This window comes from Eubalaena glacialis, chromosome 2 (assembly GCF_028564815.1).
Source record: "Eubalaena glacialis isolate mEubGla1 chromosome 2, mEubGla1.1.hap2.+ XY, whole genome shotgun sequence".
Lineage (NCBI taxonomy): Eukaryota > Metazoa > Chordata > Mammalia > Artiodactyla > Balaenidae > Eubalaena > Eubalaena glacialis.
Window position 1 is genome coordinate 141,030,642 of NC_083717.1, and position 23,683 is coordinate 141,054,324.

Here is a 23,683-nt window from a genome sequence, read left to right on the forward strand (position 1 = left end):
CCTTTGCTAGAATAGATTAGTTTGGCCTCAGGTATGTGGTGAGTGGCCATTGAGTTGGAAAATGCATTCTTTTCTATTCCAATTAGCAAAGAGAATAAGAAACAGTTCTTATAATGTTTGCTAATGTATAAAGCAAATATTAACAGACCTGAAGAGATAAATAGATAGCAATACAATAATAGTAGGTGATTTTAATACCCCACTTACATCAGTGGATAGATCGTCTAGACAGAAAATAAATACGGAAACATTGGTTTTAAACAACACCTTATACCAGATGGACTTAACAGATATATCCAGAACATTTCATCCAAAAGCAAGAGACTTCACAATCTTCTCAAGTGCACATGGAACATTCTCCAGGATAGGTCATATTTAGGCCACAAAACAAATTTTAATAAATTTAAGAGGATGGAAATCATATCAAGTATCTTTTCCAACCACAGTGATATGAATCTAGAATCAATTACATGAAGAAAACTGGAAAATTTACAGATATGTGGAGATTAAACAACATGCTACTGAGCAACCAGTGGCTCAAAGAAGAAATCAAAAGAGATTTTAAAAAATACCCTGAGACAAATGAAAATGGAAATATAATATACCAAAATTTATGGATGCAGGAAAACCAGTTCTAAGAGGGAAGTTCATAGTGATAAATGCCTATCTCAAGAAACAAGAAAAGTCTCCCTAACTCTACACCTCAATGAAAGGGTAAAAGAGGAACAAACCAAGCCAAAAGGTAGTAGAAGGAAGGAAATTTAAAAGATTAGAGCTGAAAAAAGTGAAAAAGAGACTAAAAAGATAGTAGAAAAGATTAATGAAATTGAAATCATATCAAACATACTTTCCAACCACAATGTTATGAAATTAGAAATCAACTACAAGAAAAAAACTGCAAAAAACACAAATATGTAGAGGCTAAACAATATGCTACTAAAGAACCAATGGATCATTGAAGAAAACAAAGAGGATATAAAAAATACCTAGAGACAAATGAAAATGAAAACATGACGATCCAAAACCTATGGGACACAGCAAAAGCAGTTCTAAGAGGGAAGTTTATAACAATACTATCTTACCTCAGGAAACAAGAAAATCTCAAATAAACAACCTAACCTTACACTTAAAGGAACTAGAAAAAGAAGAACAAACAAAGCCCAAAGTTAGTAGAAGGAAAGAAAACATAAAGATCAGAGCAGAAATAAATGAAATAGACATGAAGAAAACAGGAAAGATTAATGAAGCTAAAAGCTGGTTCTTTGAAAAGATAAACAAAATTGATAAACCTTTACCTAGACTCATCAAGGAAAAAAGAGAGAGGGCCCAAATCAAGAAAATCAGAAATGAAAAAGGAGAAATTACAACGGACACTACAGAAATACAAAGGACCATAAGAGACTACTACAAGCAACTATATGCCAATAAAATGAACAACCTGGAAGAAATGGACAAATTCTTAGAAAGGTACAATCTCCCAAGACTGGACCAGGAAAAAATAGAAAATATGAACAGACTAATTACAAGTACTGAAACTGAATCTGTGATTAAAAAATCTCATCAAACAAAAGTCCAAGACCAGATGGCTTCACAGGCAAATTCTACCAAATAATTAGAGAAGAGTAGACACTTATCCTTCTGACACTATTCCAGAAAATTGCAGAGGAAGGAACACTTTTGAATTCATTCTATGAGACCACCATTAATCTGATATCAAAACCAGACAAGGAAACCGCAAAAAAGAAAATTACAGGCCAATATCACTGATGAACATAAAAGCAAAAATACTCAACAAAATACTAGCAAATCAAGTCCAGCAATATATTAAAAGAATAATACACCACGATCAAGAAGGTTGCAAGGATTTTTCAATAACCGCAAATCAATCAGTGTGATACACCACACTAACAAATTGAAGAATAAAAACCGCATGATTATCTCAGTAGGTGCAGAAAAAGGTTTTGATAAAATTCAACATCCATTTATGATAAAAACTCTCCAAAAAGTGGGCATAGAGGGAACCTACCTCAACATAATAAAGGCCATATATGACAAAAATCACAACTAACATCATACTCAATGGTGAAAAGCTGAAAGCATTTCTTCTAAGATCAGGAACAAGACAAGGATGCCCATTCCTGCCACTTTTATTCAACATAGTTTTGGAAGTCCTAGCCACAGCAGTCAGAGAAGAAAAAGAAATAAAAGGAATACAGATTGGAAAAGAAGAAGTGAAATTGTCACTGTTTGCAGATGACATGATACTATACATAGATAATCATAAAGATGCCACCAGAAAACTGCTGGAGCTCATCAATGAATTCGCTAAAGTTGCAGAATACAAAGTTAATACACAGAAATATGTTGCATTTCTATACACTGACAACAAAAGATCAGAAAGAGAAATTAAGGAAACAATCCCATTTACTATCGCATCAAAAAGAATAAAAAACCTAGGAATAAACCTACCTAAGGAGGCAAAAGACCTGTACTCTGAAAACTATAAGACTATGATGAAAGAAATTGAAGACAACAGAAACAGATGGAAAGATATATTGTGTTCTTGGATTGGAAGAATCAATGTTGTTAAAATGATTATACCACCCAAGGCAATCCACAGATTCAGTACAATCCCTATCAAATAACCAGTGGTATTTTTCACAGAACTAGAACAAAAAATTTTACAATTTGTATGGAAACACAAGAGACCCCGAATAGCCAAAACAATCTTGAGAAAGAAAAATGGAGCTGGAGGAATCAGGCTCCCTGACTTCAGACTATACTACAAAGCTACAGTAATCAAAACATTATAGTACTGGCACAAAGCCAGACATACATATCAATGGAACAGGATAGAAAGTCCAGAAATAAACCCACCCACCTATGATCAATTAATCTACGATAAAGGAGGCAAGAATATACAATGGAGAAAAGACAGTCTCTTCAATAAGTGGTGCTGGGAAAACTGGACAGCTACATGTGAAAGAAAGAAATTAGAATATTTTCTAACACCATATACAAAAATAGACTCAAAATGGATTAAAGAACTAACAATAAGACAGATACTATAAAACCCCTAGAGGAAAACATAGGCAAAACACACTTTGACATAAATCACAGCAATATCTTTTTGGATCTGTCTCCTCGAGTAATGAAAATAAAAACAAAAATAAACAAATGGGACCTAAGTAAACTAAAAAGCTTTTTCACAGAAAAGGAAACCATAAACAAAATGAAAAGACAACCTACAGAATGGGAGAAAATATTTGCAAATGATGCAACTGACAAGGGATTAATTTCCAAAATATACAAACAACTCATACAGCGTAATACCAAAAAAAAAAAAAAACCTTATCAAAAAATGGGGAGAAGATCTAAATAGACATTTCTCCAGAGAAGACATACAGATGACCAACAAACACATGAGAAGATGCTCAACATCACTAATTATCAGAGAAATGCAAATCAAAACTACAATGAGGTATCGCCTCACACTGGTCAGAATGGCCAACATCAAACAGTCTACAAATAATAAATGCTGGAGAGGGTGTGAGGGTGTGGAGAAAAAGCACCCTCCTACAGTGTTGGCGGGAATGTAAATTGGTGCAGCCACCATGGAGAACAGTATAGAGGTTCCTCAAGAAACTAAAAATATAGTTAGTACATGGTGCTGCAATCCCTATCCTGGGCATATATTCAGAGAAAACTCTAATTCAAAAGGATACAGCACCCCAGTGTTCATAGCAGCACTATTTACAATAGCCAAGACATAGAAGCAACCTAAATGTCCATCAACAGATGAATGGATAAAGAAGATGTGGTATATATACAATGGAATATTATTCAACTATAAAAAGAATAAAATAATGCCATTTGCAGCAACATGGATGGACCAAGAGATTATCATCTTAAGTGAAGTAAGTCAAGAAAAGATATATCATAGGATGTCACTTTCATGTGTAATCTAAAAAAATGATACAAATGAACTTATTTATAAAACAGAAATAGATTCACAGACATAGAAAACAAACTTATGGTTACCAAAGGGGAAAGTGGAGGTGGGGAGATAAATTAGAAATTTGGGATTAATAGATAACACTACTATATATAAAAAATAAGCAACAAGGACTTACTGTATAGCACAGGGAACTATACTCAATATCTTGTAATAACCTATAAAGGAAAAGAATCTGAAAAAGTTATACATATATATATATATATAAATGAATCACTTCGCTGTACACTTCAAACTAACACAACGTTGTAAATTAGCTATACTTCATAAAAAACAAAAAGCCTCCCAAAACAAACAAAACAAACCAAAATCCCCCTCAAAAAATCAGAAATAAAAGAGATGTTACAACCGACACTACAGAAATACAAAGGATCATAAGAGACTACTATGAACAATTATATGCCAACAAATTGGACATCCTGGAAGAAGCAGATAGATTCCTAGAAACATACAACTTACCAACTAAATAATGAAGCAATAGAAAATCTGAACAGACTGATTACTAGGAAGGAGATTGAATCAGTAATCAAAAACCTCCTAACAAAAACAGTTCAGGACCAGACAGCTTAACTGGTGAATTCTACCAAACATTAAAGAAGAATTAGTACTAATCCTTCTCAAACTCTTCCAAAAAATAGAAGAGGAGGGAACTCTTCCAAACTGATTTTATGAGGCCACCATTACCTTGATACCAAAACCAGACAAGTGCACCACCAGAAAGAAAATTATAGACCAGTATCCCTGATGTATATAGTTGCAGAAACCCTCAAAAAATATTAGCAAACTGAATTCAACAATACATCAAAAGGATCATACACCACGACTGAGTGCGATTTATTCCGGAGATGCAAGTATTGTTCAAATACCCAGATCAGTTAATGTACTCACCCCATTAACAAAATGAAGGATAAAAATGATATGATTATCTCCATAGTTGCAGAAAAAGCTTTTGACAAAAATCAACATCCACTTATGATAAAAACTCTCAAAAGAACTGGTAGAGAGCGAACACATGCCAACATAATTCAGGCCATATACGACAAGCTCACAACTAACATCATACTCAATGGTGAAGATTCGAAAGCTTTTCTTCTAAGATCAGGAACAAGACAAGGATGCCTACTCTCACCACCTTTATTCAACATAGTATTAGAAGTCCTAGCCAGAGCAAGTAGGCAAGAAAAATAAATAAAGGCATTGAAATTGGAAAGGAAGAAATAAAGCTGTCACTATTTACAGATGACATGATATTATATGTAAAAAATCCCTAAAGACTCCATCAAAAAACTGTTAGAACTAAGAAACGAATTCAGTAACTTGGGATACAAAATCAATACACAAGAATCTGTTGTGTTTCTATACACTAATAGTGAACTATAAGAAAGAGAAATTAAGCTCATCCACCAGAGGGCAGACTGCAGAAGCAAGAACTACAGTGCTGCAGCCTGTGGAATGGAAACCACATTCACAGACAAAATGAAAAGGCAGAGAGAGGACTATGTACCAGATGAATGAACAAGGTGAAACCCCAGAAAAATAATTAAATGAAGTGGAGATAGGCAACCTTCCAGAAAAAGAATTCAGAAAAATGATAGTGAAGATGATCTAGGACCTAAGAAAAAGAATGGAGGCAAAGATCGAGAAGATGCAAGAAATATTTAACAAAGACCTACAAGAATTAAAGGACAAACACCTAGAAGAATTAGAGAACAAACAAACAGAGATGAACAATACAATAACTGAAATGAAAAATACACTAGAAGGAATCAATAGCAGAATAACTGAGGCAGAAGAATGGATAAGTGCCATGGAAGACAGAATGGTGGAATTCACTGCCGTGGAACAGAATAAAGAAAAAAGAATGAAAAGAAATGAAGACAGCCTAAGAGACCTCTGGGAAAACATTAAATGCACCAACATTCACATTATAGGGGTCCCAGAAGGAGAAGAGAGAGAGAAAGGACCTGAGAAAATATTTGAAGAGATTTTAGTCGAAAACTTCCCTAACATGGAAAAAGAAATGGTCACCCAAGTCCAGGAAGCACAGAGAGTCCCAGGCAGGAGAAACCCAAGGAGAAACATGCTGAGACACATAGTAATCAAATTGACAAAAATTAAAGACAAAGAAGAATTATTAAAAGCAACAAGGGAAAAACGACAAATAGTATACAAGGGAACTCCCATAAGGTTAACAGCTGATTTCGCAGCAGAAACTCTGCAAGCCAGAAGGGAGTGGCACGATATACTTAAAGTGATGAAAGGGAAGAACCTACAACTAAGATTACTCTACCTGGCAAGGATCTCATTCCGATTCGACAGAGAAATCCAAAGCTTTACGGACAAGCAAAAGCTAAGAGAATTCAGCACCACCAAACCAGCTCTACAACAAATGCGAAAGAAACTTCTCTAAGTGGGAAACACAAGAGAAGAAAAGGACTTACAAAAACAAACCCTCAAAAATTAAGAAAACGGTAATAGGAACATACATACTGATAATTACCTTAAATGTGAATGGATTAAATGATCTAACCAAAAGGCACAGGCTCACTGAATGGATACAAAAACAAGACCCATATTTATGCTGTCTACAAGAGGCCCACTTCAGACCTAGGGACACATACAGACTGAAAGTGAGGAGATGGAAAAAGATTTTGTTGCAAATGGAAATCAAAAGAAAGCCGGAGTAGCAATACTCATATCAGATAAAATAGACATTAAAATAAAGGAAGTTACAAGAGACAAGGAAAGACACTACATAATGATCAAGGGATCAATCCAAGAAGAAGATATAACAATTACAAATATATATTTACCCAACATAGGAGCACCTCAATACATAAGGCAAATGCTAACAGCTATAAAAGAGGAAATCGACAGTAACACAATAATAGTGGGGGACTTTAACACCTCACTTACACCAATGGACAGATCATCCAGACAGAAAATTAATAAGGAAACACAAGCTTTTTTTTTTTTTTAAACTTTGGGTTTATTTATTTATTTATTTATGGCTGTATTGGGTCTTCGTTTCTGTGCGAGGGCTTTCTCTAGTTGTGGCAAGTGGGGGCCGCTCTTCATCATGGTGTGCGGGCCTCTCATTATCGCAGCCTCTCTTGTTGCGGAGCACAGGCTCCAGACGCGCAGGCTCAGTAATTGTGGCTCACAGGCCTAGTTGCTCCGCGGCATGTGGGATCTTCCCAGAGCAGGGCTCGAACCCGTGTCCCCTGCATTGGCAGGCAGATTCTCAACCACTGCGCCACCTGGAAAGCCCAAACACAAGCTTTAAGTGACACAATAGACTAGATAGATTTAATTGATATTTGTAGGACATTCCATCCGAAAACAGCAGATTACACTTTTTTCTCAAGTGCACACGGAACAGTCTCCAGGATAGATCACATCTTGGGTCACAAATCAAGCCTCGGTAAATTTAAGAAAACTGAAATCATATGAAGCATCTTTTCTGACCACAATGCTATGAGGTTAGAAATCAATTACAGGGGGAAAAAACCGTAAAAACACAAACAAATGGAGGTTAAACAATATGTTACTAAATAACCAAGAGATCACTGAGGAAATAAAATAATACCTAGCGACAAATGACAACAAAAACACGATGATCCAAAACCTATGGGATGCAGCAAAAGCACTTCTAAGAGGGAAGTTTATAGCAATAAAATCCTACCTCAAGAAACAAGAAAAATCTCAAATAAACAATCTAAACTTACACCTAAAGGAATTAGGGAAAGAACAAACAAAACCCAAAGTTAGTAGAAGGAAAGAAATCATAAAGATCAGAGCAGAAATAAATGAAATAGAAACAAAGAAAACAGTAGCAAAGATCAATAAAACTAAAAGCTGGTCCTTTGAGAAGATAAACAAAATTGATAAACCTTTAGCCATACTCATCAAGAAAAAGAGAGAGAAGACTCAAATCAATAAAATTAGAAATGAAAGAGGAGAAGTTACAATGGATACCACAGAAATACAAAGCATCCTAAGAGACTACTACAAGCAACTCTATGCCAATAAAATGGACAACCTGGAAGAAATGGACAAATCCTTAGAAAGGTATAACCTTCCAAGACTGAACCAGGATGAAATGGAAAACATGAACAGACCAATCACAAGTAATGAAATTGAAACTGTGATTAAAAATCTTCCAACAAACAAAAGTCCAGGACCAGATAGCTACACAGGTGAATTCTATCAAACATTTAGAGAAGAACTAACACCCATCCTTCTCAAACTCTTCCAAAAAATTGCAGAGGAAGGAACACTCCCAAGCTCATTCTATGAGGCCACCATCACCCTGATACCAAAACCAGACAAAGATACTCCAAAAAAAGAAAATTACAGACCAATATCACTGATGAATATAGATGCAAAAATCCTCAACAAAATACTAGCAAACAGAATCCAGCAGCACATTAAAAGGATCATACACCATGATCAAGTGGGATTTATCCCAGGGATGCAAGGATTCTTCAGTATACGCAAATCAATCAATGTGATACACCATATTAACAAATTGAAGAATGAAAGCCATATGATCATCTCAATAGATGCAGAAAAAGCTTTTGACAAAATTCAACACCCATTTATGGTAAAAACTCTCCAGAAAGTGGGCATAGAGGGAAGATACCTCAACATAATAAAGGCTATATATGACAAACCCACGGCAAACATCATTCTCAATGGTGAAAAACTGAAAGCATTTCCTCTAAGATCAGGAACGAGACAAAGATGTCCACTCTTGCCACTATTATTCAACACAGTTTTGGGCGTCTTAGCCTTGGCAATCAGAGAAGAAAAAGGAATACAGATTGGAAAAGAAGTAAAACTGTCACTGTTTGCAGATGACATGATACTACATAGATAATCTTAAGGATGCCACCAGAAAACTACTAGAGCTAATCAATGAATTTGGTAAAGTTGCAGGAAGCAAAATTAATGCACAGAAATCTCTTGCATTCCCATACACTAACAATGAAAGATCAGAAAGAAACTAAGGAAACAATCCCATTCACTATTGCAAGAAAAAGAATAAAATACCTATGAATAAACCTACCTAAGGAGGTAAAATACCTGTACTCAGAAAACTATAAGACACTGATGAAAGAAATCAAAGATGACACAAACAGATGGAGAGATATACCATGTTCTTGGATTGCAAGAATAAATGTTGTGAAAATTACTATACTACCCAAAGCAATCTACAGATTCAATGCAATCCCTATCAAATTACCAGTGGCATTTTGTTACAGAACTAGAACAAAAAAATCTTAAAATTTGCATGGAGACACAAAAGACCCTGAATAGCCAAAGCAATCTTGAGGGAAAAAAATGGAGCTGGAGGAATCAGACTCCCTGACTTCAGACTATACTACAAAGCTACAGTAATCAAGACAATATGGTAATGGCACAAAAACAGACATATAGATCAATGGAACAGGATAGAAAGCCCAGAGATAAACCCACGCACCTATGGTCAACTAATCTATGACAAAGGAAGCAAGGATATACAATGGAGAAAAGACAGTCTCTTCAATAGTGGTGCTGGGAAAACTGGACAGCCATATGTAAAAGAATGAAATTAGAACACTCCCTAACACCATACACAAAATAAACTCAAAATGGATTAAAGACCTATATATAAGACCGGACACTATAAAACTCTTAGAGGAAAACATAGGAAGAACACTCTTTGACATAATCACAGCAAGATCTTTTTTGACCCACCTCCTAGAGTAATGGAAATAAAAACAAAAATAAACAAATGGGACCTAATGAAACTTACAAGCTTTTGCAAAGCAAAGGAAACTATAAACAGGACACAAAGACAACCCTCAGTATGGGAGAAAACATTTGCAGATGAAGCAACTTACAAAGGATTAATCTCCAAAATATATAAAGAGCTCATGTAGCTCAATATTAAAAAAACAAACAACCCAATCCAAAAATGGCAAGAAGATCTTAATAGACATTTCTCCAAAGAAGACATACAAATGGCCAAGAGGCACATGAAAAGCTGCTCAACATCACTAATACTAGAGAAATGCAAATCAAAACTACAATGAGGTTTCACCTCACACCAGTTAGAATGGACATCATCAGAAAATCTAGTAACAACAAATGCTGGAGAGGGTGTGGAGAAAAGGGAACCCTCTTGCACTGTTGGTGGGAATGTAAATTGATACAGCCACTATGGTGAACAGTATGGAGGGTCCTTAAAAAACTAAAAATAGAATTACCATATGACCCAGCAATCCCACTAGTGGCCAAATACCCAGAGAAAACCATAATTCAAAAAGACACATGCACCCCAATGTTCATTGCAGCACTGTTTACAGTAGCCAGGACATGGAAGCAACCCAAATGCCCATTGACAGATGAATGGATAAAGAAGATGTGGTACATATATACAATGGAATATTACTCAGCCATAAAATGGAATGAAATTGGGTCATTTGCAGAGACGTGGATGGATCTAGAGACTGTCATACAGAGTGAAGTAAGTCAGAAGGAGAAAAACAAATATAGTATATTAACACATATGTGTGGAATCTAGAAAAATGGTACAGATGAACCAGTTTGCAGGGCAGAAATAGAGACACAGATGTAGAGAACAAATATATGGACACCAAGGGGGCAAAGCAGTGGGGGTGGTGGTGATGGTGGGATGAATTGAGAGTTTGGGATTGACGTATATACACTAATATGTATAAAATAGATAATTAATAAGAACGTGCTGTATAAAAAAATAAAATAAAATTCAAATGAAAGAAAGAGAAATTAAGAAAATAATCCCATTTATAATTGCATCAAAAAGAATGAAATATCTAGGAACAAATTTAACCAAGGAGGTGAAAGACCTGTATACTGAAAAGTATAAGACATTAATGAAAGAAATTGAAGAAGACACAAATAAACGGAAAAGTATTTCCTGGTCATGGATTGGAAGAATTACTATTGTTAAAAGGTGCACACTACCCAAAGCAGCCTACAGATTCATGGCAGGTCCTATCAAAATTCTGATGGCATTCTTCACAGAAACAAAACAGATGATCCTAAAATTTGTATGGAACCACCAAAGATCCAGAATAGCCAAAACAACCTTGAGCAAGCAGAACAAAGCTGGAGGAATCATGCTCTCTGATTTCAACCTATATTACAAGGCTATAGTAATTAAAACAGTGTGGTATCACCATAAAAACCACAAACATAGATTAATGGAACAGAATAGAGACCCCAGAAATAAACCCGTGCATATATGTTTAATTAATTTATGACAAAGGAGCCAAGAATATACAATGGGGAAAGGACAGTCTGTTTATAAATGGAGTTGGGAAAACTGGACAGACACATGCAAAAGAATCAATCTGGACCACTATCTTACACGATATACAAAAATAAACTCAAATTGAATTAAAGACTTAAACCTAAGACCTGAAACCATAAAACTTTCGGAAGTAAACATAGGCAGTAAGCTCCCTGACATAGGTCATGGTGATGATTTTCTGAATCTGACACCAAAAGCAAAGACAACTAAAGCAAAAATAAACAAGTGGAAGTACATCAAACTAAAAAGCTTCTTCATATCAAAGGAAACCATCATCAGAATGAAAAAGCAACCTACTGAATGGGAGAAAATATTTGCAAGTTACTTATCTGATAAGTGGTTAAGAGTAAAAATATACGAAGAACTCATACAACTTACTAGTAAAAAAAAAGAACCTATTAAAAAAATGGGCAGGCTATCTGAAGCAGACGTTTTTCCAATGATGACATACAAATGGCCAGCAAGTACGTGAAAAGATGTTCAACATTACTAATTATCTGGGAAATGCAAATCAAAACCACAATGAGTTATCACCTCATACCTATTAGAATGGCTATTATCAAAAGACAAGTAATAACAAGTGTTGGCAAGGATGTAGAGAAAAGGGAACCCTTATGCACTGTTAGTGGGAAATTGGAGTAACCACTATGGAAAACAGTATGGAGGGTCCTCAAAAAATTTTTAAAAAGTAAATAGGACCATCATATGATCTGACTATTCCACTGCTGGATATTTATCCAAAGAAAATGAAAACACTAACTCAAAAACATATATGCAACCCGATGTTCATTGCAGCATTATTTATAATAGCCAAGACATGGAAATGAGTTGTGTCCACTGATGGATAGATGGATAAAGAAACTGTGATTATGCACACGCACACACACACACACAAATATATATGATGGAATATTATTCAGCCATAGATAGAATGAAATCTTGCCATTTGGGACATCATGGATAAACCTGGAGGGTATTATGCTGAGTGAAATAAGTCAGAGAAAGGCAAATACCATGTAATCTCTCTTATACATGAAATCTAAACTCCCTCCTTGCCCTCCCGCTCCCCTCAAAAACCCAAGCTCATAGATACGGAGAACAGATTGCTGGTTGCCAGAGGTAGGGGATGAAGAGGTGGGACAAATGGGTGAAGGGGTATTAAAAAATAAAACAAAACCACTTCAAGGAAAAAATTAATTTGGAGACCCACAATTATGATTAGTGTTAGATTATGCTGTGTTAGAGGGAACCATGTGAGGAGCAAATTTCCCTGGGAAATTAGAGAACAACCATGCACTAATATCTAGGCTCTGACTGTGAAATCTATGTGTGAAAAAAATTTTAAAAAAAGAAAAACATATAAGAATCAAGGGCTTCCCTGGTGGCGCAGTGGTTGAGAATCTGCCTGCCAATGCAGGGGACACGGGTTCGAGCCCTGCTCTGGGAAGATCCCACATGCCGCGGAGCAACTAGGCCTGTGAGCCACAATTACTGAGCCTGCACGTCTGGAGCCTGTGCTCCGCAACAAGACAGGTCGCGATAATGAGAGGCCGCGCACCGCGATGAAGAGTGGCCCCCACTTGCCGCAACTAGAGAAAGCACTCGCACAGAAACGAAGACCCAACACAGCCATAAATAAATAAATAAAAATTAAAAAAAAAAAAAGAATCAAGACACACGTAGACATCCTTTACATTTTTAACATTGATATTGTACAATTTCTCTGTAATTCTAATGTCAAATGTATATTGAACGCTTAAGATATTTGTTAATGTTTCCAGAAATTTTGTCATGTTTTCTTTGCATTCCCTGGACTGTTCTGTATTTTTAATTTATGTTCAACAGCAAGAATTATTCTGTTTTCTTAAAGTAATTCAGCAACTATATAAATTAATGGGTTTATTTGAGAATTTAAAGCACTAAAATATGAGGAAATTTCCAAAGCAAACAATAGAACAATAGCATATTGCCAAAAAGAGAAATTGTTGGGAGTTCCCTGGTGGTCTAGTGGTTAGAGTTCCAGGCTTTCACTGCCGTGGCCCGGGTTCAATCCCTGGTCGGGGATTTGAGATCCCTCAAGCTGTGCAGCATGGCAAAAAAGAAAAATTGTTTTCTCATTTATAAAGTAGGGATGTTAATACCTACTTGGTAGAGTTGTTGTGATAATTAAATAAGATACTTTTTATAAAGGTCAAAGTTATGTTTGGACTTGAAACATTTCTTTGCTAGTTTCAAGATCTTGAGGTATCTCATGGTAATAATTGCAGTAGAGGAAATATTTTTGAGTTTTCTTTTCTTCTGGTAGTTATACACTTGACCTATTTTATTCCTAATCTCAGATGGTCCCTCTTGTGATTAACTGACATATTTTGAATGATAATTGGGTCTGAGTAGTATTAGCAAGTGTGATACCCACATAGGGGGACTTACATAACACAGAATTAATGACACTTTGACCAGGTGTAATGAGGAACAGAACTAAGAAACATCCATTCAGCCAAAGGCGAAAGGTGATCCAAAATATTTCCTTTTACCCAGGAAAAAAACCAGAAAAAAATCGAACAGTTTATATTCATATGGAATGGATAATAATATCCATTTATAGGTTTGTCCAGGGCAGATTTTTTTAAAAATAAATTTATTTAGTTATGTACTTTTTGCTGCATTGGGTCTTTGTTGCTGCGCGCAGCTTTCTCTAGTTGCGGCAAGTGGGGACTACTCTTCCTTGTGGTGCGTGGGCTTCTCATTGCTGTGGCTTCTCTCGTTGTGGAGCATGGGCTCTAGGCATGCAGGCTTCAGTAGTTGTGGCACGCAGGCTTAGTAGTTGTGGTGCACGGGCTTAGTTGCTCTGCAGCATGTGGGATGTTCCCAGACTAGGGCTTGAACCCATGACCCCTGCATTGGCAGGCAGATTCTTAACCACTGAGGCACCAGGGAAGTCCCTATCCAGGGCCGTTTTAAGTCTCCTGCCTTCTGTCATAATATAGTCTGAGAAGATATGGACCATTTTGACATTCGGCACTATACAACTTTAATTAATTACTTTGATGACATTATGTTGATTGGATTGGATTTGCAAGAAATAGCACAGTGGGGGCATTGATAAGACATGGTGCGGGAATGTGGGAGACATTCTATGAAGATTCAAATGCCTGCCACATCTGTAATATTTTAGAGATCCTTGATCAGTGGTATGCCTGGATATCTCTTCCAAAGTAAAAGACAAATTATTGCATCTTTAAATTACGAAGAAAGTCCAGTACCTGGTGGGCTCTTGAGTTCTGGAGGCAGCATAATTCTATACCTAGGAATACTTCTCTGGCCCATATACATAAAAGGCTAACAACTTTAATTGGGATCTAGAGTAGGAAAGAGTTCAGGTCCAGGCTGTGGTGCAAGCAGCCCTGCCACTTGGGTCATACAATTGGGCAGACTCTATGATGTTAAAGGTGTTGGTGAGAAAAGATGCTGCATGAAGTTTGTGGCAGGCCCCCATGGGCAAATCATAATGTAAGCCCTTTGAGTTCTGGAGCAAGGCCATGCCATTTTCAGTGGAGAATTATGTGCCTTTTGATATGCCCCGGTCCCTGGTGGAGGCAGGATGCCTGGCCATGGAGCATCAAGTGACTCTCTGTCTAGAATTGAGTCCTGTCAGACTCCCCAAATGATAAGGTCAGACAGGCCCAGCAACAGTACATTGAAAGATGGAAGTGGTACATTTGGGAGTAAGTATAAGCATGACCAGATGGCATAAACATGCTTCATGAGTAGGTATCATAGACCCCCCATGGCGTAGTGATATCAGTGCCCTTCCCTCATCATGTGCCTATGATTCTTTGAGGGATTCTCTATGACTACCTGAAGGGTAACTAAAAAACTCAAGCTTGGTTTATGGATAAGTCAGTTCAGTATGCAGATGAAAGTAAAAAATAGCCTCACTTAAAGGTCATGCTGAAAGATAGACGGTCCTGGGAACCATTGTCTACTCTATGCTTTGCACAGATACATTTCTACCTGTCTCACTGGCACTTTTTTTTCCTCTCCTAACCATAGCTCCTGCCTCATGATATCTTAAAACTATTAACCTTTCAAATAGTTTTATGGAATCCACTTACTTGCCTCTTTTAAGAATTATCACCCATAACTTTGTCAAGTTTCTTCATTTTTAGAGAGAAGGAACCTTATTCAACATGTAGATTAATTACATTTTTGACCCAAGAACTGTACATCATTGCCACAGCTCATGATCCTACGAGTGTAATTTGTTTCTTGAGATGTGAGTTAGTTTCATAAGACTTGGCTACTTCAGGGTTTTATCTCTATGGTAATTAAAGGAGTAATATTAAACTCAAACCAAGAAATACTTATTAAACATGATATCTGTTAAGAAAAAAGAATTATTTAGGGTGTGTTTTGATGGTAAAAGGAAGTGATTTCTCAAAAGACAAAATCAGTTGGAACTTCATGATCAGACTTTCATTCACAAAAAGATAAGTGCAGAAAGAAAAAAATGGAGACTACTTACAGAAAAACTGGGCCTTAAAACCAGATAGAAACCTGGGAGCATAAATCTACTTACATTCTTGGCCCTTCTACGTGGGGACTGTGGAAGAAATGCTGGTAACTCCTTAAACAAGTATGTGTCTTTATTGATTATTTCCTGGAATTTTCTTTCAAGCCTGACTTAAAAATACTGTAATATACATAATGTTATCTTCTAAAGCAGATCCTGTTTGATCAAAGGATAGTTTGAGACTTATGATGCGGATGGTGATGCTCATCATCATCGTTATTTTGCTCTACCACAGAGCATTTTCCCCCTATAAACCTGTGCAAAAAAATATATGAAAGAAGTTTCTCACAAAAGATGTAAAATGAACAATTCACTTGAAACCAAGAGTTTACCAGAACTCAGAAGCAACACTAGAATTTAACAGGTTTCCACTAGATGGCAAGCATTCTCTTTCAATTTTTCAGTTTCATCAAGCTAAAAAATTGCTATTTCAAATCTAGTCTTTGCACGAGACAGAGGCACTTGTATCAAAAAATGACAAAGACCCTGATTCACGAATTTAGTCAAATATAGAATCAACTTATTCAAACTGAAATGGAAAATATGTTGTGATGTTTAAATGTTTTGTTTGGAGAATATATGTTCATTCATTCATTTGACAAACATTAAATGCCTCATATGTATTTTTCATACTTTGTTTCATTTACTTCCCCCTACCCCAGCAATGAGATTAGGTGTTTTTATTAGTCTCATTTTAGAGACTGGGAAACTGAGGCTTAGAGAGATTAAACAATTATTAGCCCACGATAAATTGTCTAGGATTAAGCCTAGACAGTTTGATACAGAGCCTATTCTCCTAACCACTACATCTTTTTGTTTTTGATTGAAGTATAGTTGATTTACAGTGTTTCAGGTGTGCAGCAAAGTGATTCAGTTATATATATACATGTCCATATATATGCGTATATATGTATATATATAGAATATATATATACTCTTTTTCATATTCTTTTCTGTTATAGGTTATACAAGATATTATAGTTCCCTGTGCTATACAGTAGGTCCTTGTTTATCTATTTTATATATAGTAGCATGTATCTGTTAATCCCAAACTCCTAATTTGTCCCTCTCTCACGCTCCCCCTTTCCCCTTTGGTAACCATTAGTTTGTTTTCTATGTCTGTGAGTCTATTTCTGTTTTGTAAGTAAGTTCATTTGTATCATTTTTTTAGATTCCACATATAAGTGATATCATATATTTGTATGACTTCACTTAGTATGATAATCTCTAGGACCATCCATGTTCCTGCAAATGACATTATTTTGTTATTTTTTATGGCTGAGTAATATTCCATTTGTGTGTGTGTGTGTGTGTGTGTGTGTGTGTGTGTGTGTGTGTGTATATACCACATTTTCTTTATCCATTCATCTGTCAATGGACATTTAGGTTGTTTCTTAAAAAAAAAAAAAAAGAAAGAAAAAAAGCTCCACCAAGGTCTCATCAAAATAGAGGACCCAGGAATGGAGACACACACCTAGTGCCTGGCAGTGTACTAGGTACTGGGGTTACAAAGATCAGTAAAGCATTTCTGTGCTCAAGGAACTTACTAGCCTAGTGGAAGAAAAGAAGATGTCAGTAAATTCAAGTACAACATATTAAGTGCTGCTACACTGGTAGAACAGAGGAAAGAGTTATCCCCTGAAATCTGAGACCTGGAGGAGGAGCACCCAGAAGATTAGAGGAAAGCAAGAGCAATGACTTTTTGAGGAAGGGGGAACAATATAAAGGCTCAGTGATTTGAGTTGGCAGTGTGGAATGGCTGTGTGGTGGGGCATGTGGAAGTGACAGGATATGGGCCTGGAAAGTCATGAGCCTCTCATGAAGGGATCTGTGTAATTGCTAAGTGGTTTGGACCACTGAAGAGTTTAATCTGGGAAATAATTTTTTTTGCAGTAAAAAAGTCACTCTGGCAATAGTATAGAGAAGAATTAAAGACGTTTGTACAAAATCCTGCAGTGGTCAATTATTTGAGGTTGTTTCGGAGCAGTTTTGCCCGGAGACTGGGACACAGGGTTTTCCCTACAACATACAGGCAGGGTGAGGCAGAAACACAAAAGGGAGGGATGTTAGTAAGACTTACCTCATAATTTTCTATCCCACCATCATTTCCACAATAATCTGCATAAAAATTCTGCTTCCTATTTCAAATGAAACTTTGCATTTGACATTATGATTTTCTTCTTGCCTTTGTCTTTGATGTGATTCTTTGATTTCAGTATAGCTGCTTCATTTGATCTTATTTAGTAGCATCCTTTGCGACTTACAAATAGTAAGCACACTGAATGTTACATCCATCAGATTTGTTTTCCCTGGTCAACTACAATTTTCATGTAACCCTCATTCTTGTCACTACAATCAGTTATTCATTATTTGACAACTTCCTAAAAATTTTTATTCCAGTTAATTTAAAAAGAATGCAGGACTCAACAACACATTTATTATTAATGTGTTCCAGTTATAATATTTAAATGGGAGTATCGGGTTCTGGTTGTGGGAGATCAGAGCTAGAAGAGACTTCTAAAGGCTACTGTGACAGTATTTCTGAAACTTTAATGTGCATAGTAATCACCTGGGCATCTGTTTAAGATGCAGATTCTGATTCAGGAGGTAGGGGTGGGGTCCAAGATCCTGCATTTTTAACAAGCTTCTAGCTGAAGCCAGTGCTACTGGTCTACAAATCACACTTTGAGTAGCAAGGCGCTATGATACAGGTAAAAATACCCAAATATCTTATTCCTATAATTATATGATGAATATTTACAATTAAAAAATTTTCTATTTGATCATATCTTGCAGATGAGCCATGAATCCAACAGGTAGCTCCGGAAATGCTACTGATATAGTATGCCATTTAAATTAAAAATGAACCATTTTCTTCTGAGTATTGTGTTCGCTTTATAAGTTACACTAAAGTTAATTTTACTGAGTGATTTTTTTTTTCCTCCCACAATGTCTTGAGATGATGTCACTCTCTGGCAGCTGAGGCTGTCTTTTTTTGGCGTCCGTCCCCATCACTTATTAGGTCCACCTAGTTACATACTTTCCCAAGGTAAAGAAAAACCTTTTACTGAGCTATAGTTGTCTCAGGGTACCTACAAATAAACATTCATTGTGATGTAAAAATAAAGCCTGATATTATGTGATTTCATCCGTATGAAATTCATTTGAAAGGAAAAAAACCACTTGAACTGTGCAGTAATATTTTAAGTTCAGGTTTAATTTATATTCAATTCTTACCACAGTCTGGCAAATAGAAGGTAGCTAAAGTAGAAATAATTATTGGCAAACATTTTGTTACCCAAGTAGGTAGCTTGCACTTTAAAAATAGCTTTAGAGTCTTGTTTGGAACCCATTTTTTGACATGCTTTAATTTAGCATAATTTTAGCGCACTTTTGTCATCTCCGATAAGAGGGTCTGTTTGGTTTGGAAAGGAGACCTTCTGGTTTTCTTTTCCCCTGTGCATCTCACAGGCAGCCTGTGAGTAATGGAAATGAAATTGTGTGGTAGACTCCTCACCTGGCTCAGGAATGTGGTGTTCTTCTTTTGCCATTTATGCCTTTTGTCACACTGAAAAAGGCATCAGAAAAGTGCAGAGTACACAGTTTCTCCTGAAAGTGTCATGCTGCCCCCTCTCTGTTGACATGTATTAAAATTCAGGCGATGGGAGACACTCTCTTTATGGTGTAAAGGAGTGTTATTTTGGCCTTACGAGGTTTTTTTTTTTGTTTCTGAACATCTGCAACTGCCTCAAGATTATGCTTCGCACTAAAAATAAAACAAGTATAGCTTGTGATTCACCTCGTTTTCACTGAGTCAGGGTTGTAGATTGTAGGGAAGATTCAGTGACTAAGAGAGTTGTAAAAATGGAAGTAAAATTGCTGAATCCAAAATGAATTTAGACAATGGTCATAGCAACCTGTGTATGCCATGAACCAAGCCTAGTATCTGGAAGCTCTTCTTCCAGATTTTACATGAGGAAATCATTTTAATGTTGTATTGTTATAGCCAGCATGATTACCTGGAACCCTTAGGGATTTTTTGGGTGGAGCTGCTCACCACAGATGTTAGCATGAGAAATAACATGCATTAGAGTTTATGTTTAAAAAAATCATTAGGTGATATCTCCCCCAAATCAGTTTCACTCATGGCAATACTTTTAATAAATCCTCAGCACAATTCAACTACCATTGTGAAAAGAAGGATTAACAACCTAGGCAAGGATGATATTAGCTAGTATAGGCTTATGAATAGACAGACAACTAAAATAGAAGAACTCTCCCAGTAGAAAACTTTCTCCTCCAGCTCTAAAATTTCATCATTAGTAATTAATTTCTATTGGCCTTGTAGGCTTTTGGTTTTTTAAAGGTTTTATACTAAAATACAAACATGCTTTCAAGGCATGGTACATTAAAAACACAGAGATAGGATTTGTAACTGGCTTGAAGGCTGTGCTCAAATAGTGCCTAAGGTATATCTCTGGTAATGTGCCTTTTAAAATGTTGGATTCAATATTTTAGAATTATTTTATTAAAATGACATACTCATTAAACTGGCAAATGATGAAGCTGGGAGACAGCTAATATGTCAAAAGATAGAATTAAAATCTAAGTGATCCTGACTAGTTGGAATGGGAGATGGGAGGTTAAGTCTAAGAAAATGAAATTTCCTAACACTAAATGTAAAGTGCTGCACTTAAGCAAAAAAAGGGACAACAAAAAACCCTGTGCATAATGTAGCACATGAGGGGTATTGTTGACAGTAAGCTTAAAATAAGTTGACAGTGTAATGTAGTTGCAGAAAAACAAAACAAGACAAACTAGTAATCATTGGTCCTATCACAAGGAAATAATACCCTCCCTACCTTGTAAATTGCTCACATCTGGTGGATTGTATTTAGTTCTGGGTGTCATATTTTGAAAATGACTTTGACAAACAGGAGTACATTGAGAGAAGTGTGAGCTAAAACTACATCATACAAGGTATAGTTGAGGGAATGAAAAATGTACACAACGGAGGAGAAAAACTTAGATGGACTTGATTCTATCTTTAAGTAGCTGAAAGACTGTCATGTAGAAGAATTAAATTTATTTTGGGAAGTCTCAGAGGCAGACCTAGAAGTACAAGAGAGTGTTGGAGAGAGAAGGATACTTTGGTTAAAGAATTATCTGAAAATGGAGGTGTTGCTTTAGGAGAAAGTCTGCCATCACTAAAAATTCAAGTGTTTACACAGAGACTTGTCAACTACTTGTCAGGGATCTTGTGGAAGATATTCTATGTTTAATGCTTTGTACTGTTGTGAATACACATCTTAAAGGAGACTGAGGTGCCAGTCAATAGTGGGACACAAAATAGGGGCTTGGAGTTAGGGAGAAATAGTGCCAGGAGGAGAAAGCACTAAGAGACAGCACCAAGTCAAACTCTCGCCTATGCGATTGTTGCCAAGAGTCAGCCTATGTGGCAGGCTGGGGTTGAGGTGAAGAGCAGGGTGATGATGCAGGGTGGTGTAGAATGTCTTCCATTCATTCACTTATTCAACAAAATGCCATGTATGAGATCTTAGACTAGGTACCGGCGATGGAGATGAATAAGATGTAATTCCTGCCTATTGGAGCTTATATTCTTACGGGGACAGAAATATAGAAAAATAATTCACAGCACAACATGGTAAGTGCTTTGGCAGTAGATGGTAGGCAGTTGACTAGGGGTCAGCATTTGGGATAGACTGATAAGTGAGTTTATAAACATGCAACAATTCAAACAATTCAAATTGGCAACAAGAAAATCATGATGATGCTGTATTGATTTTTTTTGCCAACTAACGCATATACTCAAGAAAGTGTTTTAAGGTCAGTCTGTGGAAAATCTGTAGTAAGAGGATCTTCCCTTAACAACAGTTCATGCAAAACACCAGGGGACTTTATTTGCCTGCAAGCTTAGTGTGAGCTTACAGTGTGATATGGCAGCCAAAAAACCCTATGCTTTAAAAAATGAAACAATAAATGCATTTAAAATGAGAATGATGAGAACAATGGAAGTAACATAAGACCATATCTGACACCTAGAAAGTACTATGATTTAAAGGGGAATATTGATGGTATAAGCAATATCATTTTTCAAATGATATGAAATACAATAGAAGGAACTGAATGGTAGGTATTTTTTAGCTTGCAAAAGATGATTTATGAGGAACCTGATCTAATATTTTAATGGTACTTAATGTCATGTGGAAGAATGATTAGACTTACATAGTTGTAGCTCTGGAGAATTAACTAGAACAAATAAGAGAAGTTAAAGAGAGGGAAGTTTTGGCTCAGCCCCAAGTCTAACTGTCTGATAATTGCAAAGGACTGACTTTTGATCTAGTAAACTCCCTGTGTATGATAGCAGTGATGACCTAACTTTTCACTACTCCCTGTATCCACACCCTTTGCCATGTAACTTAGCAGTTCCTCCCACTGTGGGAAGGTTAATCTTCCCTGCCCCCTAACTCTGGGCTGAGCCATGTGACTTGCTTGGCCAATGGGATGTTAGCAGACATTACACAGCAGAAGATTGAAATAGGCTTGCACACTGGGTTTGTTTTCTCCTGCACCTTTGCCTGCACCATGAGCACATGCTTGGGCTCGACTATTGGAGAATGAGATACACATAGGCAGAGTGAGTCATCCTAGTCATCCAGTTGAGGCTTCCTAAATTAGCTGAGGGCCAGCTGACAGCCAGACATCTGAGTTGAATACAACTAAGTCCAAGACTGCTCAGACAAGCCCAGACTAAATTGCTGTCCCAGTTGTTTATTATGAGCTAAATAAATTCTTATAGTTTTAAGTCACTGTATTTTTAGGTGGTTTGTTATGCACTATTGTTGTAATAGATAGCTGACACATTCTCTGTTGGTTGGTCATGTTCAAGAAGGGGATGGCTGGTTGTCTGTCAAGATTGCTATAGAAAAGGATACTTGGATTGATCTTAGACTAATAAATTCCAAAGACAGTTCCCTTCTCAGGGATTACAATGGTAATATCAACATAATAATAAATGAGTAGTTATTACCTGCCAGGCATTGTTTTAAGGGCTTTACGTGTGTTAGTGTTTACTCCTATGACCTAGTTACTCTTATTATTTCCATTATACTATTAAGGAAACAAGCACAGATAACAACTAGTAAGCAGTGGACCTAGGATTGAACCTAGGCATCTGGTTCCAGAAATCACACCCTTTATCAGCATGTCATGCTCACACTGGCCCATGAGCTATGTTCAGTTTTCCTAAAGCCCACTGGAAAGTGGACATTTATAGCTCCATATATTTATTAAGAGTGGGAAAATTAATCACTTCTCTAAATGCATTTTTTTGGATATAGGAAAGCTTTCAAACATGAGTTATATTAGATAAAATTAAAAAGGGGTCCTTAGTGGCAAAAACGTTGACAACCCCTGCTCTAAGCAGCCTTCCAACCTTAAGATTCTATGATTCTTAGATAATATCTATTCTAATGCTAATATACAAGAATTTTCTTCTCTTCAAAATAATAATTTAGTGAAAAGCATTGCATACAAATTTCCTTAGACCACTTGCTTTATAATAAGTACTTCATGGGGCCATTCATGAAGAAAATATAGATTTGTAGGTGATAGTAGAAATGTTCTGCTCATATACCAAAAAAGATGTTACAACATAAGAAAAATTGAAAAGAAAATGCATATTAGCCAAACTGGGGGTGGTAGCATTGTATTGTAATAAAACCCCTGTATT